Below are 21200 nucleotides of genomic sequence, written 5' to 3'. Positions count from 1 at the left end.
ATGCAGTAAGGACCCTGTCCTCTGGCAGTGAACCAGGGTGCTCTAAGTGCACTCATGAGGTGGACAATATGGGAAATGAATTAGTAGAGAATTTTCAAAGCCTGACAGAAGGCTCACATGGTGGGCATCTGCATGCAAACTTTGAGATATGAAATGCTGACTTAGAAATGCCATGGAATGGGACAGACATTGCTGAGAGAGAAATGGAACTAGAAATGAGTTTCAAAGGATAGTTTTGTAAATAAGACTGGATACTAGAACTATGAAAGATGCACTGTGGTAGGACCCACAAGGGGTAGTTTTAGATTATTGGCTTGAAGGCATTTACAGCATGGCATGGCAAAAAGTTGATAGGCCAAGAAACACTTAAAATGTAGTTAGGAAACAGTAGGCTTCTGATTGGGATGGTGTGAATTATAACATCTGTATTGTTTCACCCTTCTTGTGAGACTGAAAACGGAATAAAAGCTTTTAAAACACCTCTCTGTTTCCCCGTCTCTGGGTCAGAAAAGGCTTAATCCAACAGACATGACCCATGGAGCAGCTGCCCCTTCCCTGCTGCCCAGCCCTGTCCCTCTGGCTGGGCAGCTCCCAGTGCTCCTGATGCCACTCTTGCTGCACAGTTGCATTGATTCCAGGGGCTTCCCAAAATGCTGCAGAGGTACTGATGGCTTCCTGCTGCTCTCCAGGAAAAATGTGCTGCAGGACCTGACGGAGGAGAGCAGCCCACGAGTACCAGGGCAGCAGAGCACACACCCAGGAACAGGCTTGGTGCTTCTGGCTGGGTGAAAGTGCTGCTGTGAGGAGAGAATTGCTGTATAGTCCCTCAAATTAGTCCAAGAGAGAGAGAACAAAGATAATGACACAAGAGAGAACACAGATAATAAGATGTTATATATCTTTAATATAATATTTGAAGTCCTTTTGGTAATGACCAGTGAAATCAATGCAATCATCAGCTGTGGCTGATCAACATCAGTGTGGACTTGCTGAGCAAAACTTCAGGGCACAAGGTGTGGGCCCCAAAAGAGTCACTGAAAATGGACCTACTACTGATACCCCAGCCTGCTGTGTGCATTTACTGCAATGCATGTGCTTGCAGCAGGTGACTCTGGCTTTGGTAGGGAGGGAAAATTGTGTCCCTGAACAACTCCTTGGAGAGCATCTCTTAAATGCCTGCAATTCCTGCTTGTTCTCTGCCTCCCCTTTCAGTGAAAGAGCTCAACTGTGCTGTCATTCCAGGGGATATTTATCAGACAACGGACAGCAAATCACTTTCATTACAGCAACCAAAGGCAAAGCCTGGAATGATGCAAAGATCTTTCAAGTTTACCAGCAGCTCTTCCAGAGGAAGAGAGAGTGTGAATTCAGTTTTGTTCTTCTCATCCTGTCATCCCTCAACATCCAAGGGCTTCAAGCTTGCTGCAGTCGGACTGTTGAGGACCCCCACAGATTAACACGGAGCCAGAGATGATCAGACAGCAACCAAGGAAGAAGCTGCTTTAAGATCTTTTCATTTCACCGGGTGACAGACTCAATCTGCTAATTGAAACAGTGCCTCTGTCTGCTCCTGCCTTTTCAAACCACTAAAGCTTCATTTCCCACGCAGGCGCCACAAAAATAAACACAATAAAACAAAAATAAAGCCCTCTTCAAAAGGGTGGCAGTGACCTCATTCAGACACATTGGTTTTCATGAAAGGTAAATATGGCAGGCAAAGTAGTGATGTGAGAGGTTTGTTCCTGGGAAGTGGGGAAGGGGGGAAGAAAAACCATCACAGAGTTTGTCTTTCCACCAGGCCCATTTCCTTTAGCAGCCTGAATAAGCAATTGGCCACTAGCTGGCTGTGGTGAATCTGTCCCATGTTTGCAAGATCAGTCAGTGAGCAAAGCTGTTTTCAGTTAATAAATATTTGATATACAAGGTACAGTAAGTAATAAAAAGGGAATGGAGTTTAGCTGCTGGGAGATTTGTTTAGCACTTTAGTGGGGATAACTAACAACAAGTTTTGGTTGTTTTTTCTCCTTCGCATGGCCAATAGGCAACCAACTTTATCAGTCTTGCTGCATTACCACTGGTAGTGAGCAGAACTAACACACTGAGCAAAACAAGTGGACTGGGACATACACCGTGCCTTGACAGAAAAACAGCTGAAGGGAACACTCTTAGATTCTCCTTTCTTCTTCTCTGCAAGTAACCTGTGATAAATATTGCATTTCTCAGTATCATTGGGAAAAATCAAAACTGTTTGATCCTTTCCATATGATATAGGTAGCTATATATGAGAGGGAGAAGGATATAAAGTAGCAGGTACAGAACAGCCAGCAGCATTTTATCAAAGGAGAAAAGACCCCAGAAGACACCAATCAGCCGACTACATAGTCCTGGGTATTTTGGATAGAGCTGGAAAACAAAGTGGGCACACACACAGAAAACAAGGGAAAGAAAACCATATGAAAGGGCTGTGCTTAAAAATGATCCCCAAACCAGCTATGATAGATGAAGTGGCATTTTTTTTGTTGTTGTTGTTGTTGTTCACATTTTAATTTCTTCCTAGAAAGAAAGAAGAAAGGTGTGGTAAAGTGGGCAAGGCAGGGCAGAGAGCATGGGGAGGCCCAAGGGGCAGTGCTGAGCACAGGTGAGCTCTGCATGCTGGAGGAGCAGACACTTCTGTTCTCAGTCTCTGGCACACAGCAGCCCTCCCTCCCTCCCTGTGACAGTGGGCACATCACCGAGTCTGTCAGATCGTTCCCCAGCTGGAGAAGCACTGCCTCTCCTACCCACTGCTCAGGCACATCAGGTTGTTTTGTGCAGGCTCCGAAAGGGAATTCTGAGTTGAGTTGCAGTGACTGAAGAAGTGCAGAATATTATTGTCAGAGTTGTGGCTGTTCATTGCAGATCAAGAGTAACAGCCTCCTTCTAGAGGCTCAGAACAGCAGAAAGAGAGTCCACACAGCCTCTCCAGAAATACCATGAGCAGCTGATTTCTAGGATGCTGTCAGGAGTTTATTCCCCAGTAACTGCCAGTAGGGCAGAACAAAACCAAATATTTTCTCTATGAAGCAAAAAATTCCTGAGAGTTCTAACTTTTCAGTCTACACAACTTTACACTGTTTTGTTCTGCTTTACCTTTGACCCCAGAGATATTCCAGGTGTTTGCCTAACAAGAGCACAAAGCCATGCCTGGACAGCCTGCAGGGGAGGGACAAACACAGGTTTTTCCAAGGAGGAAAATCAGTCCTTTTGCCATTCCCTACCACACTGAGAGGTCTCAGCACACTGAGAGGACAGCAAAAAGCACCTCTGGACACCCCCATGCTGCTGTGGAGGGCACTGGAGCTCTGGCAGGGGCTGAACAGCCCAGCTGGGTGACCCAGCCACAGAGGAAAGTCCATGTTCACTTTTCTGCCAGCACAGAAAAATCTGCCTTTAAATTCCGTCCCACGCTTCAGGAAAACTTCATGCCAGGAGTTTCATCAAAGCATATGCTTCTGCAAAAGAGCTTTAATGAATCAATGTTTCCTGACAAAAAACAGCTTTTGCCAGAAATCCTCTCCAGGTCCCCAATTCACTTATCTATCTCTAAAGACCACAGCTCTCCATCTGCAAAACAAGGATAAGAATTTTACCTTATTTTTATGAAGCACATTAGGATCTAGGGGTAAGTAGCTCACAAAATAAAGAGCTGTTAAAAACTGGTGATTTCACAAACGGGTCTGAGAGCTGCCTCACTCAAGTATTGGACTATGGTATTCAAATGGGCCAGACAAAGCAGCAATTTTGGCATGAACAAACCCACATTTGCATTATTTTAAGATATGCAGTCATTCCCCTGCAACTGGAGTCCAAGGGTGATGCCAAGTACTTTGGGGAAAGGAAGGAACAGGGTGAAACTGTATTTCTTTTATATGTGCTTTATTTTTTAATAGCTGTTGGGATACCTGTTAAGCTAAACTGCAATAGCTGTTTATAATAACAACAGCATTCTAAAACTGATCATCTCCATTTTCAGAAATAGGCTGTGCCTCTGTTTGTTTTTCTGTTGAGGTGGGACGTGTCCCAGAGGATCTCCCTCTGGGAACCCCTGTCTCAGCATGAAATGAGTAACACGATTTATGTAGACACTGCCAGCTTCTTTCCCTGCTCAGACAGAAAATGGCTTTATCTAGTCAGGTAATGTCACAATAAAGTGGTACAGTAGAAATTTCATCACTGAATGGTCTAAAAGAGACAGATCACCCAATCTATATTTCAACAGGCAAACAACACACTGCGCTCAGCTGGCAGCAAGCAGCAAAGAGAGAGGGGGAAAAAACCCCAAACAACCACAATAAAAACACCACACAGCCACAATACCAAACTCCTGATGCTAAACCACAGATTTTAAGACAAATATTTTCATGAGGGACCAATTATAGCATTATTAAATTGGATAAATGGGAATGAGGACAATGCAACATGCTGATCAGATTTAGAGAATCTATATTAGGCTTTCTTTTGTTGAGATTTTCAAACAATTCTTGTTTTATCATCTGTTAAAGCACTCAGGGTTTGAGTTCAGAGGACAGGGCTGGCAAGACCCAGCTAACAGCATTCAATAGGATGCCAGCACCTCTCCAGCACACCTGCACCCATCCTACCTTTCCTCTCCAGCTCATACTGGGGCTTGTCCCACTGTATCTTCACATGCAGAGATTATTATGGGAATTATTAATAGCTAATTTTTTAAATAAAAAGGAAAACTTAGCCAAGTGGGTGTTTTTTGCTATGCTTCTTGTTTTAATCACATTTTTCCTGAGTCAGAGCCTGGTGGTGGATACCAGGCTCCCTGCCCAGGCAATGTGCAGCAGTGTCACTCATGGTCACCACTTGCATCTAACCTGGAACTTCTCTCTCATCTCTGTGTCTAAATAAAACACTGCCACTTTGATGCCTTCATGTTTTTGAATACCTGAATACAAAACCTTAAAAAAACCCCCAACCTACAGCCACATTCAGTACATAATGCTATTGTCACATCAGTGTCCTGAAGCCTCACGCATGATTCCAACATGACAAAGTTTCTCAGCCTAAGGAAAGCCCCAGTGGATGTGGTTTTAGAGAAAAGAGCACCATGTATGATGCAGTTGGTTTGAATAACTTCTGCTCTGTCAAGAAAAGTACAATTAGTGCCCCAGAAAATCAGTTCCTTCCAAAAAATCCAGAATTTTCTTGCAGCCCATATCAGCAGCCCTGTACCACATCACCGGTGACAAAGAAGGATGGGAATGCAGGATTTAGTAAATGAAGGGAAAGGAGGTGTGCCACCACCTACAGAGATTTTTGTTTTCAGAGGTGTGAGTGTTTACAAACTCCCTGCCCTCAAAAGTAAAAGCAGATATAAAACAAAACAATGTAACTCACTACTGTCTCAACTGATTTAGGCAGCTGTTATTGCTGATGCTTTTTTTTTTGCATCTCAACATTCATGAATAAATTCCTTCATCTTATAAACATATAAGTTCATGAAAGAAACCCACATGACTCTTTTTATTTTTAGAAGACCAAATAAAATATTTATGTTCCACTGTGTCCCATATATCAATTACTTCCTTCACCAAAAAAAAAAAAAAAGTATACATGCAATGTGATTAAAAATTTACCCTACTACAAAACAATATACAATTAACTCATACATTTCCAGCTTTCCTTGACAGACATGTACTGCACACATCCACATGTTTAAACCACACACACCATCAATTCAGCCTTTCAAATCTGACAGGTAAGTAAAAAATACAGCTATTATCAGACAATGCACCCACATGATCTGACAGCTACAAGCACATGCAGCAGCTACCACTGGAAGAAGTCAGCATCCACTAATATGTGTTGGATACCAGTCTGATTTTCCTAGATTATAGGATTCCTAAAGTACTTTAGTTTCAGAATTAATCTTTAGAGGAATTTAGACAACCACAGATTCTGTAATGCCCATCTATTTTCTTATTTCTTGTGACAGCTTCCCTCTTCCAAAAAAAGAATCTCCAGCAAAACCCCTTAAAACTTTCTCCCAGTAAAGCTTCCAAATTTTTTCCTCTTCTTCTTGAAGAAAGAACATGAAATTCAATGAAAACATTTGCTTTCATCACTGCAGTTTACATGTGAGAGATGAGGAAATTAAAATTTTACTTAGAAATGGTTTTTAAATGCCTCTGTAATAATCTCACAATAACAGACATGAAAATCAGTGGTATTAAAAAAAAATTGCATTAAGAACCACCTAGTTTAAAAAACCAATCTAATCAACAAATCCAACCAGGAAATCAATGCTCACAAAGCAGAAGCAGCACTGAAAAGTTATGATGTTTTTGTTGTTCTTTTTTTTTTTTTTTCCAAATCCTCCATCATCCTCAAAATGTTTCTTTTTAGAAAGTGTCCTCAATCTCTCTGAAAATTAACTTTAGTGATATTTTAATATTCAGACCTTAGGAGCCAAGAAAGGCAGAAACCAACAATGAAATATTCACAGAAATGCCACTTATGAAGACGAGATCCCGCAGCAAAATACAACAGCTAGCCAAAATTTGATTTCCAGCCTAGAAAGCTAAGGGGTTATTTCAATTATTTTAAAAAAATTAAATAGCTGTGTTAAATCAACTGGTCACACTTAAATGAGAATAAACCAATTTAGATCTTCTAGTGTGGAAAACCTTTTAGAGAAGATTTTTCTTTGTACCAATAGGAAAGAGACCCTACAGCATTCTAGTGAGACATATTGAAAGAACTACACATTTTTGTCTCCAAAAAGTGCTCCAACTTCCTAAAAGTAAAGATTTTGTTGGTTTTGGGGGTTTTTTTTCAGATACTTAGTGACATCACCTTGCTAAGCAGAGCCTCCAGGAAAGCCCCCATGGGGTGTTCTGGATTTAGTTCCTTAGCTTGCATCTACTGTGGCCATCATGTCCAAGATGAGAGGAACTGCCTGACCTGTTGGATACTCCCCCTTCAATAGAGAAAAGAAGCATTAAAAAGCAGATCAAGGCTCACAGCAGAACAACCCTACAGATAAAACTGAGCTACTGAAGTGAGGAATAAGTAAAACTTCTCAATTTCTCTTGGGAGGTTGATTACATTCCTCTTTTATTCAGTTTTGGAAGATGGCAAGGCTGTATCCACTTCCCTATTTCTGGCTGCCTACAGCCTCTGCTAATATAAAATAGAAGGACTTCCCATCTGGATGGATCTTCTGACAAGCAATAACAACATATGACTCGATGATTTCCAGCAGGAGCAGCATGGAAGAATGCACAGTGGAGAAATATATCTTTGAATTCAGCATTTTGGAACTTTTTTCCATTCTCATTCTATGAAAAATTCATTTGTGCTATTAAAAACTGTTATGGCGGGATCCCAAAAACCCAAGCCAATTTCATAATGGAAGGCAATTAAGTTGATTGCTGAATGATAAACACCACATCTTTCTTCAATGGGATACTGGTTTTGAGTAAGCAAACTGCTTTTCTGTTCATGATTTTAAGAGAATGCATCACAAATCTCTCTCTCAAAAGTTCAATGGGAAGCAAACATTGATTAGAGTGTTCTTTAAAATCTCAGCCAATTAAAGAGCTTATATACCAATGCTGGAGGCAGAAAAAAAGCAAAGTTACTCTCATGCAAAAGTATTGGAATTAGAAAAAGTACCTCTATGAATCCTGACCTATATTTTTGCTTTCCAGGTGTCTATTCATTTTTAGAACATCTTCCTCTGGAATTTGTAGGTTGATTTAAGACTGGAATGAGAGAGTTACTACAAAAGAAATAATTATTGCTCTGCATATACTTAAATGGCAATGTTTATTTCTTAAGCAGGAGCACAAATATGCAAGAGAAGCTTATTGATTTATTCCCTCGGTCCAGCCTATGTGAACTGTATAGGTTAAGATCCTTTACTATGAAAAACCAAACCAACCCCCATCAAGAACTGACTCTACCAACCTAGGAGTTAATACAGAATATAGATAAATTTAATGCTAGGCAAACCTGAAAAGAAAAATACAAGATTAAATCTGCAGTAGAGATCAGTTTTGAAAATAAAGTCAAGCAATAGTTGGGGGCAGTAATTATTATTTGCAGATTCCTAGACTTCAGAATTTTTCTGCTGTAGTAAAATAATCAATGACAAAATGCCAGGCCTCCCTTTGGTTTGATCATAGAAATCTAAATTTAGGCCCTATCTTCTCTAAACCATATACAGGACAGGCAAAATGTAGGAAATGTAAAATCCCAAACCCAACAATAATAATAAACAAAACCTTATAGAAATGTTAGGATTTTATATGGTTGAAAAATTCCATAGATCATACCATACTACAGAAAAGACCTCATAGACCATCAAGTTCAACCTTCAGGCACACCCTGATGCTCATAAATGACCAAGGCAAGCCAGGCAGCAGAATAAAACCAGGTACTAAACCCTGAACAAGGGTCCAGGGCAGTCATGATTCTCATGGTAGATAGATAGATAGATAGATAGATAGATAGATAGATAGATAGATAGACAGACAGAACCAGACAGCATTCACCACCAGCTGAGAGGAAGCTCATATCACATGGAGTGATGTTATCAAATGGCATCAGCTAGAGAAGAGTTTGAATTGGTTGGAATACGTGATATTTCTCTTGTTTCTCAGAATTCTGATTTTATTGTTTCGTAAGGCACTGATAAGTTCCTGAGGTCAGACACTCTCCATCTGTTGTATTTGAGCGATACACAGGGAAGCCAACCCTGCACGAAATCTGAATCTGTGGACACACTGAGGAAAGCAACAGTGACACTAAAAAAAGGTGAATATTCTTAGCACGCTGCTCCTCCCTTCAACTTCTTTCTGTACAGGTGAGGCAAAGTGTTGACTAAAAATAATACACTATTTAAAAAAAAAAGCATTTTACAGTTTCATTAGGAAAACCCAAGGTTTTTGATGTTTTGCAGCATCAAGACACAGGATAAGCTCATTGAATTATGTATTTAAAAAGAGACTAAATAAGAAATATTTTGTGAAGCCATAAGTGTGGCTGGGACTTGGAAAAAAGTAAACAGTGAAGCTACAGTAACCACTCTCAGAAAAGCTACAGTGTGCAGAAATGCTGGATGATTAAGCAGAGCAGATTGCAAGGAAGGTATTCCAAGTCAGGAGCCCCAAAGCCTACATGAGGATAGGATCATTATTAAAGCAATCTGAAAATTTTTTTATGGGAAATGCTGGCTTTCTGAGTGCTGCTAAAGGATGTTCAGGGTGATGTTTCACCAGAGCTTGGTTTTCACAGGCTGCTGGTGACTCCTTCAGATCACACCTCCCAAAGGGGAATTTTGACTGGAAGGTCCTGCCAGAGCCATGGGAATGATGTGGACCTTCCCCTCTCGTTGCAGCCAACAACTGGCCATGGTGAATTCGAGGAAGATCAATACCTTCAGCAGCTCAACTCAATCTTTCAGATCTCTCTTCCAAGAGACATGCTTCAATTGCATTTATTTTAACTAACTGCAATCCTCTGCAAGCTGCAGCTCTCTCATTAGGTTTCTACTTAGGCAAAGACTGGGCTTAAGTAATTAGTGAAGCTCTTAAAAGACGTACAGTCAGATTAAAATAAAAAAAGTGTGGCAGCCTGACATGACTCAGCAGTCAAGTATTTTCATTCAGAGCCATTTAGCATTAAAATTCAGACTCAGGTGCCATTAGTTATTTATGAGGGAAAGAATCTCAATTAAGCATCCTGGATTTGTTCGGAATTCAAGATACAATGAAGCTTTTATTTCCTTTTAATTGTAAGCAAACAATGTTATTAGTGCTCAAGGCTGGCAAAACAGCAGTATTATCATTATTCATCCACCATTGCTTCTAAAAAGTAACAACAAAAAGCAACAGAAGTCTCTCAACCTCAGTCTCTTCCTCCACCCCTCAAGATATCCTTTCTAATCCTATAGAAGCATCAGTCTTTGATTTCAAGTGGAGTACCTGCTGTGCAGGATGCAATGCCAATCCAATTTGCATGCAACAAAACCAAATGGGTTGAAATGAACTCCGCATTTTGGAGCCATTTTTGTTTAATCATTACCGCCACTCCTCTCTAATGAATACATTAATCAAGCAAAACTTCAAGCGCAAACGGAAAAGGCTCATCTCGAGAAAAGAAAAAACAAACATTAAAAAAAACCCAAAAAAACTCCCAACCTCCGCGATATCCGCTGCCACTGTCAAACCCTGCCACACCTCCTTTTGGCAGGGCTTGAAATACATATTCCTGAGGACTGTTGGTAGATTGAAGTAGGAGCAGCAGCTCCCTGCAGAAGGAAGTGGAGGAGGGAGCAGGTGAGCTGCCAGGGCTCTGCTCCCCGGCTGATTAATGGCCCTCCGCACAGGATGTGCAGCCCGGAGCTTTCCTGACACCCCCTCAAATGTCCAGAATCCTACTCGATTTTAAGGAAGTAATACCAGTCTCCACTGCAGTGTCTGCAGCATGGAAAAGCCACATGCATTATGTTTATTCACAGCTGTGAAATGCATTTCTTTCATAACTCGGAACAATTAATCTTTTCCACCAGACGGTAAAAGGCACAAGACTTTGGCCTTAAAGACAGAATGATTTTTTAGATTAAGCTTTGCAAATGCTCACTTCTGACATAAATTCAGTCACACCCATTATTTAGCTTATGATGTTCATCCATATTTTTGAAGTAGGTATTGAAGATGAATTTTCATGGCAAAATACCAGCAGGGAAGAGGAGAAAAGGAGAGAACACTGTGGTTTTTCCAGTCTGGTATTCCCACTGTCTCCATCACCCAGGAAAAATTAAGGATTTGTTGAAATAACAACCATCATGCACTGCAAAAAGCCAGTTATTTCACAAATAAAGTGGAGGTAATTCAATATAATTTGCTTGAATATCAAATGCATTTTCGGTTTCTTTTTTTCCTTTATATGAATTTGCCTTGTAGAAATTGAATTTTACCTCTTTCACAGAGGTAAAATTCAAAATCCATAAGTTCTTACTTGCTTCATTTTTGCATTGCATTTCTTCCAGATGATTGAAGCATTTTGGCTGGTCACTGTCACCACCATGGTACCACATGCAAACCTGGGGAAAAGAATTGCCCTACCAAGGCTGCAGTGTTTCTTCAAAAGGCTTTGTTCCAGAGCTAGATCTTTTCCAGGAGGAATTATCACACTGCACTCCATTAAAGGGTCATAAAACTTTTAAAGGCATTTTATGATTAGGCCAGTGACCTTTACTAGGATTTCTCCTGTGGCTTCCAGAAATTTTATCTCAACGTGGAAATGGTAAACAGCAGAGGAACAATCATATTGCTTAAATTAATTTGTAATTTGACAACAAAATAAAGGCAACCTTTCTTCTATCAGATGGACTAAGAGAACAATACACAAAATGATAATAAATTAATTTTAAAATAAGTTAAGGTTTTTATGTACTCTCTCAATCCATGGAGGGTTCATACTATTTTTTAATATTTCTAAAAAATAAATAAGGGAGCAGATTTGACCACACTGATGCCGAGCAAAGACATTTTGCTGTTCTGATGGTAAGGTCAAATTGTGCCATTTCTGGCATTACCAAGAAAGCAAAGGACAGGTGGATCCTCTTCATGATTATACAACAAATTGAACATATATATATATATTCAATTAATTTAAATGGATTCAACTTAATTTAACAAATTAAATTTATATATATATATATATATATATATATATATATATACACACATATAGTACAAATTTAGCAGGACAGGATAAGAAGCATCTCCCATCCTCTGATGGAAAGGTCTGGAATTCACAGTTATGCTATATTGTGACAACCACAGAACAGGTCTATTTTTATTTGTATCTTTTAAAAATTTGTCTTGTTCAGAATCATTCCAGAAAAAAACACTCAGTCAGGAAAATGGGAGGCTCTGCTTCTACGATGAGCAGGGACTGAATCTGATCACTGCCAAGTTCAGAAAAGGGAAGGAGACAGCTCCTCTCAGCCTCATTACAGACGCCAGATGAACCAAGGTGCACATGCATTATGCATGAGGTAATTTGAAAAAGTTATATAAAAAGTTTAAGTTGTGATTATTTGTCATCACTTAAAAAAAAATTCCCTGTCACCACTAGCAATAACATTTTTTTACCAGTTACTCCAGTGTTACGCATTCAAAAGAATAGCTCATATTTTCTTTACTCTTTCTTCCAAATCCTCAATTTGAAAAGCAATTAAAAGATATCCCCAGATATTTGTCTGCGAGAGACTCAACTTCCTGATTTCTGTTGCTGATAGATACGAACCAACATCACATAAGGGGAAGAAAAAGACGAGAGAAAACAAGTCATCCCAACCTTCTGTCAGACACTTTACAGCATAATGAGCTATGATGAAAAACAAGTCAAACGCTGGGAAAACAAGAAAGCTTGGAAATTTGATCTCCCTGACGGGATCAGGAGTAATTAATTATAACCCATGTGACCACTGGATGTCCCCACTGTCCCTGGAATGCAGCAATTCCAAAACCAGGGCAGCTAGCAAGGGGCAGCGAGTGTGCAAGGACACAGGGCACAAGGACGGGGCACGCTGATGGTTCCTGCAGAAATCCAATGCCCAGCACGCAGAGGAACACCGGGAGCGGAGCAGGGACCAGGGGAACAGCAGGGCACCACAGAAACACTCTCTGAATTCAGCTTCCAGCAGGTTCACTCGGTGTCTGCTCGATGGTTAATAATGCAGCAGCGAGTGGGGCTGGGTGACAGATCCTCAGAGGGAGCCAGGAAAGCAGAATTACTTCTGAGGAGATGGGAAGGAAGCTTGGATTAGAGCACTGCATGCCACGGGGCAGACAAAAAAGACCCTTGTGCCATAACAGGTGAGAGAAAAGGTGAGCAGGAGCAGGGATGCCAGCACAAGGCTGCTGAGAGATGCTTGTCAAAAGCAGCCAAAAGAGCTGAAAAAAACAAGGAGAACATCTGTAACAGCCTGGGGTGCTCTTCATACCAAAGCTTTGAGGGCATTGGTGGATGAACGCTGGAGAAGGCGAAGGAAAACAAAAACAAGCCCCAAAATACCCCAGGAAGACTACTTGTACACGTCCTTCTGTGGAGGTCAGGCCATGAAGGGTTTAAGTTCATGTGAAGGTATAGAAGCCAAGGCATTAGCATCAACTCATTTTTATTTATTTTAAAATGTGACTAAAACCTAGATCTAATTCTTCCATCAGAGAAGACCCAAGTGCCTTGCTTACTATGATGAAAAGGAAAGATCTCATCCTGTTTTCAAAGGAAGGAGTTTCCTACAAATAAATTCTAAAGCTAACTTCAAGTCAACCATGTGTCTATTTTGTGGACTTAAAAAACTCAAGCTCCAGTAGCTTATGACTTATTTCACTCTTGTAACGAGAGGTTAAACCACAAAAAACACCAGATCTGTCCCCAGCTCCTGTCATTAGCACAGCTCCCAGATGTTAGATGTTGAACTACAAAGCTCTGGGAAGGGCAGCTGTGGCTCAGACAAAATAATATTTGAAGAGTGTGCACTCTGTGAAGGTGATGTGCGAGTTTATTCTCCCTCCTCCACCCAAAATCCCCTTCCTACTACTTGTAGAAGCCTGGTCAGGGAAGTGTCTGGCCCACAGCTGGTTTCACCTTGGACTTCGAAAAGCAAGGCATAAAACCCCCACGGGCAAAAGTACTGGCAGAAAGATACTAAAGCCAAATGTAAACTGAAAACAAGTACCTGAATTGAACATTAAACTACAGCATGCCAAACTGGTAATTAGGATTTTGTTTAGCTACTGTTTATATTCTGATTGGCTACAGAAGCTATTGAGACTACAGAAACACAGAAGTAAAGGGACCTCCTTCAGCCTGGGCTCCTCAAAGGCTTTACTCAGAAGGCTTTTGTGTTTTGTCCTTTATTTCCCCCCCCTTGCACACTGGGTAAAAGGATGACACACTGTGGATATTCTTTTGTTCAGATTTCAGATGTTCACAAAACAGAGCTGTACTGAAAAGGCAGGGGTTTTTAGGGGGAGAGCCCTGGGGGAGGAAATACATGAATATATTTGAATAATAAACTAATTTGAGGATTTAATGGTTTGCAATTAAATTAATGAGACACTCAGACTTACTGGACAGTGTCTTCAAGCTTGTTCTACTTGTTTTGAAGTGATGCATATGTACAAATGTGCCAGAAAACCTTGATAGCTTTTGTTCCCTCCCCTTGATCTCATCTGCACTTTCAGATCAGTGACCGACCATATACAGACACCTCATATGAAGAACAAAATGAATAAAGTAACTTGCTGAGATTTCACAAAAATAAGAGTAAAAAATATTGTTACCTGTTAAGCTGACTTCTGGTAGTCACCACTCTTTTTTGCAGCATGTTGTCTGACAGACAGAATTCATTGTGTACATCTCAGCCTTCCAAAAAAGTAGAGTTACTATCATGGCTCTTCATCCAAAGATCTGAGATTGCTTAAAAATGTCAGGGATGCTTTATGACAGCTGCTCAAATTGCGAGCAGTTTCTTTACAGCTTTTGGCTCTCAGAGAGGATAAGTAACATATCTAATCCTGAGACCTGATTACTTTCCCAGGTGTGAAAGGAAGACTGTGGACTCTCATTTTCAGACTCACTGTTGGAAAGCTGGCACCTCCTCCACTCTCAAAACATCACAGCTCCACTTGACTCCAAGTTGAAGTCAAATAAGAGGCCCAGCACTCTCCAGTGCTCATTTTTTGCATCTTAATCAAGTGCTACAATTGCATAGGCCTTAACAATGGCTAACTTGTTAATTTAGGAGAAAATAGTAGCAAAAGCTTAATTGCAACAAACAGCGAAAATCCCTTGAGCCTTGTCCCTAAAATTTTGGACACATAAGTTTAAGACTCTATTTAGTCTCTTGGGCCTACAGCCCAGAGAAAGAAGAGTTTAATTACACTCATATAAGCAAAACAGGGATTATTGAGGCATTGCTAAGGATCCTCTCCAGTGCCTCCACAGGAAAGGTTTTGCCCATGCCAGCCAGACAATTAAATGGAAAAGCATTAAGAGATGTCCACAAAAGAAAAATAAAGACAGGACTTTGGCCAACTTTAGTCATACCTTTATTCTGTGGCATTTTTTCCTTAACAGTCATTAATTTAGCAGACAAAAATTCGGTCCAGAGTCGCTACGCTGATCTCTGATTAATGTTTTAGCTAATCATCTGTGATATATATAATTTGTGTCTGAAATGGCTGTGTAGTGCAGCCTCAAACACTCACCCTGCCTTCCTGGAGCCCTGATAAACCAGAACAAAGCTTACACAGTAAATCCTGTCTTGCACTGAGTCTCACAAATTCAGTTTTGATTTTTATAAACAGATTGCTCCTTGAGTTGTTATTATTAGTGTGAGCTGGACAGCTTGAATTAGAGAATAATTTATTCCCTGTGCATTTCTAATTACAGAAAAGAGGTTCACTCACTGACACACTTGTCCGTCTTGTTCTTTCCTGTCTTTCAGGCATGGCTGATTGCATCTAAATAGACAGACCAGCACAAACTGCATGAGAAACACAACTCTGTCAAAAAAGGACTGAAGTGTTACCATTAATTATTCTGGACCATGTGCTCATTTACAACAGATCTAACACGAAAAATATTCTCAGAGGTGTCAAACAGCCTCAGTTTCATAGGTGCATGGGGGTGGCACTGACTAAATGTTTGACTGACTGGTAGGATGTGACCTGCCAGAGACCCTTGAAGCTTGGGGATTTCATGTGCAATTTGTGTTTCAGCATTCAATAGATAATTTAAATTGGGCTACTCTCTCTGAGCATTTCTGAAGGATCTACATGCCTGAGCCGGTGTCAGAACTGCACAAGTATCTGAAAAAACCCAACAACACCCCCCCCCACACACAAACAAAAACAAACAAACAAACAAACCCACCCCAAAACACTTATGAACATCTGTGCAAGTGATTGTTTGGAACTCACTGCATCTTAAAAAGGCTTGAAGAAAGTGAAAATGCCATTTACTAAAGAATGTTGAAAGGTAGGTGTAACAATCACTGGCTGTATAGGAAGAGAGCTTGAAAATGCTCAATGAACAAACCCCAAACCACCCTGCTTTAGTTAACCCTTGCTACAGCCTCTGTTGTAGCAGGCTTGTTTTAAATAATCGAACAGAGAGTAGTCCATTTCAGCCATTAATCAGATGAACAAACTTTGCAAAGGCAAGAATCAATTTACTGCCAATTCACACTTGAACTGTCAGGAGAAGCAGCACTGGATTTACAAAGTTATACCCTTCAGTTACTTAAGCCAGAACTACAAAACCAGCATTTTCAACTAATTTTTTTGTAATAATAAACAAATAGATATTCTAGGTGTGCCCTTACTGCCACTGTATTTAGATTTTTTAACACCTGTGCAATCCAACAGACAAGACCTTCCTCTACTCTCACGTATTCTCATAAACATGAATTTCCTATCCCAAGGAGCAGCAATTAAACGCTTAAAGGAATAAAGTAACACCATTTTCAAATGGCTAATAACCACCTCCTTCCCCTCTTCATACAGTTTGCTGTTCTCTGTTCCTGAAACTGTCTGCTTATTTTTTGCAAGGCCTGCATAATTTCTGTACTTGCATCTCTGCAATGAAATTTCTTCCTTACAGTCACAGACATTCCCTAATTCTTTATTACAGAATACCTAAAACTGCATAATATTTTTGCTGTTAAGGTTTTACACAATATTCTCACCTTTAAAGTTTAGTTTAGAAACAGCTTAAGTTTAAAGAGCATTTCCATTAAATGACAGCTCTTTATAACCAGCTTGACACAGCTTGTTGAGGGGGTTATCATCTGTCAGCATGGTATTAAAATCTCTCAGGTTTTTCCCCTGAATACTTTAAAAGGGAACAATTTCAAGACAACAGAAAAACTCTGTGAACTAAGGTGAAGAAATTCAGAATTGCATGTAACGCTGGATTTACTTTCAAGCAGCATCCTCTTGCAACCTTTGGGTTTACTATTCAACATTAGTTTTGAATTAACAGTTTTGCTGGATATCAAAGATTACTCCATCCTGCCAGCCAAACAGGCAGTATCTTCATATCACAGTCATTGACCAAGCAAAAAATGAAACAGAGAAAACTCTCTGTGCCTTCTCATTAAGTGCTACTGTGACTACTACCCCTAACCTCATGGCAATCTTGCTTCTGAAATTCCCACAAAATGACAATAAAGACATTTGGGATCTGCTTTCAAAAGATGCTTTTTACCAGGCTACAAAGCAGGTAGGACAAACATCCACTGCTTTAAGGTTTGTTTTTCTGTTGATGTCCCCACTGATTCCTCCTTTCGGATTGATTGCTAAGAGTTTCAGCTTTCAAAACATTTCTTCTGATCCAAAAGGAAAAAAGAATATATATTTTTAAATAATAAAAGAAGAATCTAGAAAATATTCATAACCTGCATTCAGCTCCAGCTGGTCAGCTGGGTGATCAAAATGAATATTCAGTTTCAAACACCCTGCTCAAAGCTAAGCTGTGACAGTGCAACCACTTGAACAGTTGCTTCCCATATTAACGGGAAAGAAGCCTAGAAAATGTAAAGCTAATGTCTGCAATGTTTTCTAGACTTGGGCATTTTCTCAGAAATGAGATAGATAGGAATGAGAACATTTTGGCTCTGCATAAAATTGTGGTGATGGTGAGGTCGTGGACTTCCCCCAGGTCAATGACAGATGTAAAGACTCCTATTCCTTTATTTAAGCTGGGCAGAACAAACAAACAAACAAACATTCACCTCAAAGCAAAACAATCAACATCAAAGTAGGAAAAGTATTTTAAAAAATGTTTCTGTCAATTTTATATTTGAAATAAAAAAAACCCTATAGATTGTATTTATAACTTGGTAGTCTTAGGGTGCAATATCCAGTACACTAGAGATGAAATATCTCCAAAACAATGAAAAATTCCTGTCAGAGCAGTTTCTTTCATACTTATTACCACGGAGTATTAGAACTGATTACCTTTAGAGAGCCATCACCAATACTATTAGATTTCATAAAGTTTAGATGTCAACTTTGTCTAATTCATGGAAATCTGTATTTAAAGCTACAGACAGAGATTGAAACCAGAATAATTTAAAGTACTACATCACCAAAATATGACTTCTGTGGGGACACTTTCTAGAGACCAGGTAGATCGAAAAGAAAAGGTAATTTTTATTCTGTTCAGAACAGAGAAATCATGAGGAGACTTGTGAATTTCCCTTTTTTTTTTTTTTTTTCAGATTAAAAAAAAGCAGACTTTGAAAACCTCCTCTGGAAGGCAGATGCATTTGCTTTTGCCAAGACAAATCTAATACATGTTACAGCAAACAGACACCAAGCTAAAGTTAAAAGCTTTAGTTCTGCTCTGCAGTACTATTCTATAATGCCACAAGGGAGGGATTCTCCTACCTGACCTTTCCAACCCACAATTCCTACAGGAACTGAACAAGACTGGTTTTCATGTCTAGCAGATCATGCACCTCTTTCCTCCATCCCTGGCAGAAAACAAGTGATTCAAGAAAATTTACAAGAATTTTCAGGGTGCCTCAAGAATTTTCAAGTAGCTTCCACCAAAAGAAGGGAAAAGAAATCCAACATTAAACAACAGGACAGATCAGTTTAGTGCTATAAAATTACCTCCAAGGTATTTTGATCAGACATTCTCAGACCTCTTTACCAAAAAAAAAAAAAATTATAAATGTTATTCTTTCTTTTGTGCTCTATGGAAACTGGTTGAAACAAATGAAGTAACTTGTACAGGGATATTCAAAGCTTGTGTAATTGTCTAATCTGGGTTCTACCTTCTGACTACCACTGCTGAGCTTTAACAACCCCCTCTTTCCTCCACAAAGCTGCAGGCATCAGCAAACAAAGCATTCCTTATAGCTAATTGGTATTGCACAGAAACTCAACTGCTCTTATTTACAAAACTACAGATTTATGTCAAGCAAAGCCAATTATGCTTAATGTTTAAACTATTGCAGGTGTTCAATGACATTGTGCTAGGCAGTAGAAGTGAAATTGCTCTTTTAATGCATCTTGTTCCAACTGGGAGGATGTGTTTGATAATCAGCGTAAACTTAACAGATGGAGATCTTAATCCTCTCCATCGAGTTTTCTTCAGGGCCCCCTCCCCCCAAGAAAAGGTATCCCATGCATTTAGACTTAACTGAGGTGGTCTATGAATTGTCTGGGACAGAACTTGCCTTTTTTTGTTGTTGTTGTTGTGTCCATGAATACAGTACATTTAACCATTAAAAAGATACCCCCAAAATGTACCAGCAGTAATCAGGAATGCATCTGGCCATTCAAAGCCAGTAATGACCTCTGATGAGCACAGCACCTACTCAGTTAAAACCAGAGCTGCACAAAAGCAACTTCTTCCCAAGCCAAGTCTGAAACTAGAGTCCTTCCTACTAATTACAAGGGAGAAAGGTTAGAAAACTTAGGCAGTAATCAAAGAGAAAACTGAACTGGGATGTTTCTGGCCACTCCTAATCTCATCTAGGAGGCAACTTTTCCCACAATGCACTTCAGAACTCTAAACCTTTATGGTGAGGATTAAAACATGAGTATCTTAAATTTACTTTGTGCAAAGCAATGCAGAATGGCAACAGGTGATCTCAAACACAAGCAGTCAGATCTGAGTGCTTTGTAAAAACTGCCGTAGATCAACAAAAGGCTGAACAAAAGCAAGCTATCCTAACATTTTTCAGCTGTTTACTGCATTATTTTGTATGCACACACACATCCTTATTTTTGCTGTCCTCCATTTTTTTTTTAATGTAAAAAGTCACAAAATTTTTAGAAATTAAAAGCAGCTTCTTTTAAAGACCAAGCCTTTAGAGTCTTTTATACTGATTTCACAGTGTGCTGGCACAAGATTTATGTAATTTAGGCAGTGCCCTGTATGTACAAAGGATTCCATCAGCTTTTAATGGAGTCCTAGATGCTGCAGTTCAAGAAAAATTCCTGTCTGTTGGTTTTGAGTGCTAAATTGCTCTGTCATAACAGTGAGATTGATTGATAGATTTTTGAATGTAGATTCCTCTGCTCCACCAACTGAACTAAGGCCAAATTCAGCATCCAGTGCCCCCTTTTCTTTTGCCATCCATCTGAAAGGCCAAACCCTTTATTAAATCTGGTAGAAAAATCCTCCTGTCTGTGTGAAGAAGGCAGGGAACTTCCAATATTCTACTCTTCATCCCAAAGCCCATTCTAAGGAGGTCCTATCAAGGGAGTTAACTAATCCTTTTTCTTGCAGAATTATCTTCATCAGAAAATTAAACTTAAATGGCTACATTCTGTTATCTGCTGTCATCTTTCCTCATGTTTCAGTTTCTGAGGAGAAAAAAAAAGAATGTGGCCTTGGGAAGTTCGAGGCCATCCAGCCTGAGAATGCAGCAGACTAAACATTTTACCTTAAAACAGAGTTAAATATCTTGTTCTTGGTGTAAGTGGTTCCAAGCCACTATTACTTTTGCAATTAAAAAAAAAATATTGTTAGTTAATAAAACATCTACAGTCCAATCATATTCATCTGCCCAAAATGTAAACTTTGCCCTTCTATTATATAGTTCCTCTCCTTTTTATGTCTAACTCTCAAATGCATTGAGAGCAATCACATTCCTCCTGTCAGCAGACTCCAACCAGCATTTTATAGCTTTTCTGTGCAAGGACAAAGGTCAAGTATGCAAGGATTTCTCAGAAAAGAAATGAATATTTTTCATGGCTTAAACCTGGGTCTATTGCAGTACAAACATGATTTAGAAAATAACACCTTACAAGCAAATAGCTGTCAGGTGTCATGGATAAATTTACCCAAATATGTGGAAATTAGCCTGTTTCACACTTTCCAGTGCCCTCAGAGAAGAGATCCTTCAGCCTTTTGCTGCCTCTCCTCTCACAGTCCCAGCTCATGCAGCCACTTTTGGAGAAATAGTCTGTCCCTTGCTGGGAAGGGGTGGATTCACTAGGTTTTTCTCCCACTCCCACAATGCCCACCCTAAATTTAAGCATTAAATGTGGTTAATGGTGCAGAAGAGATTTCCTTTGCCAGCTCACAAACTATGTCACCGCAGTGAATTCCATCCTTTTCATGTAGCTTCTCCTGTGGCAGAACAT

Source organism: Lonchura striata, chromosome 1A, assembly GCF_050655825.1.
Source record: "Lonchura striata isolate lonStrDom1 chromosome 1A, ASM5065582v1, whole genome shotgun sequence".
NCBI lineage: Eukaryota > Metazoa > Chordata > Aves > Passeriformes > Estrildidae > Lonchura > Lonchura striata.
This window is presented reverse-complemented; position numbering follows the sequence as displayed.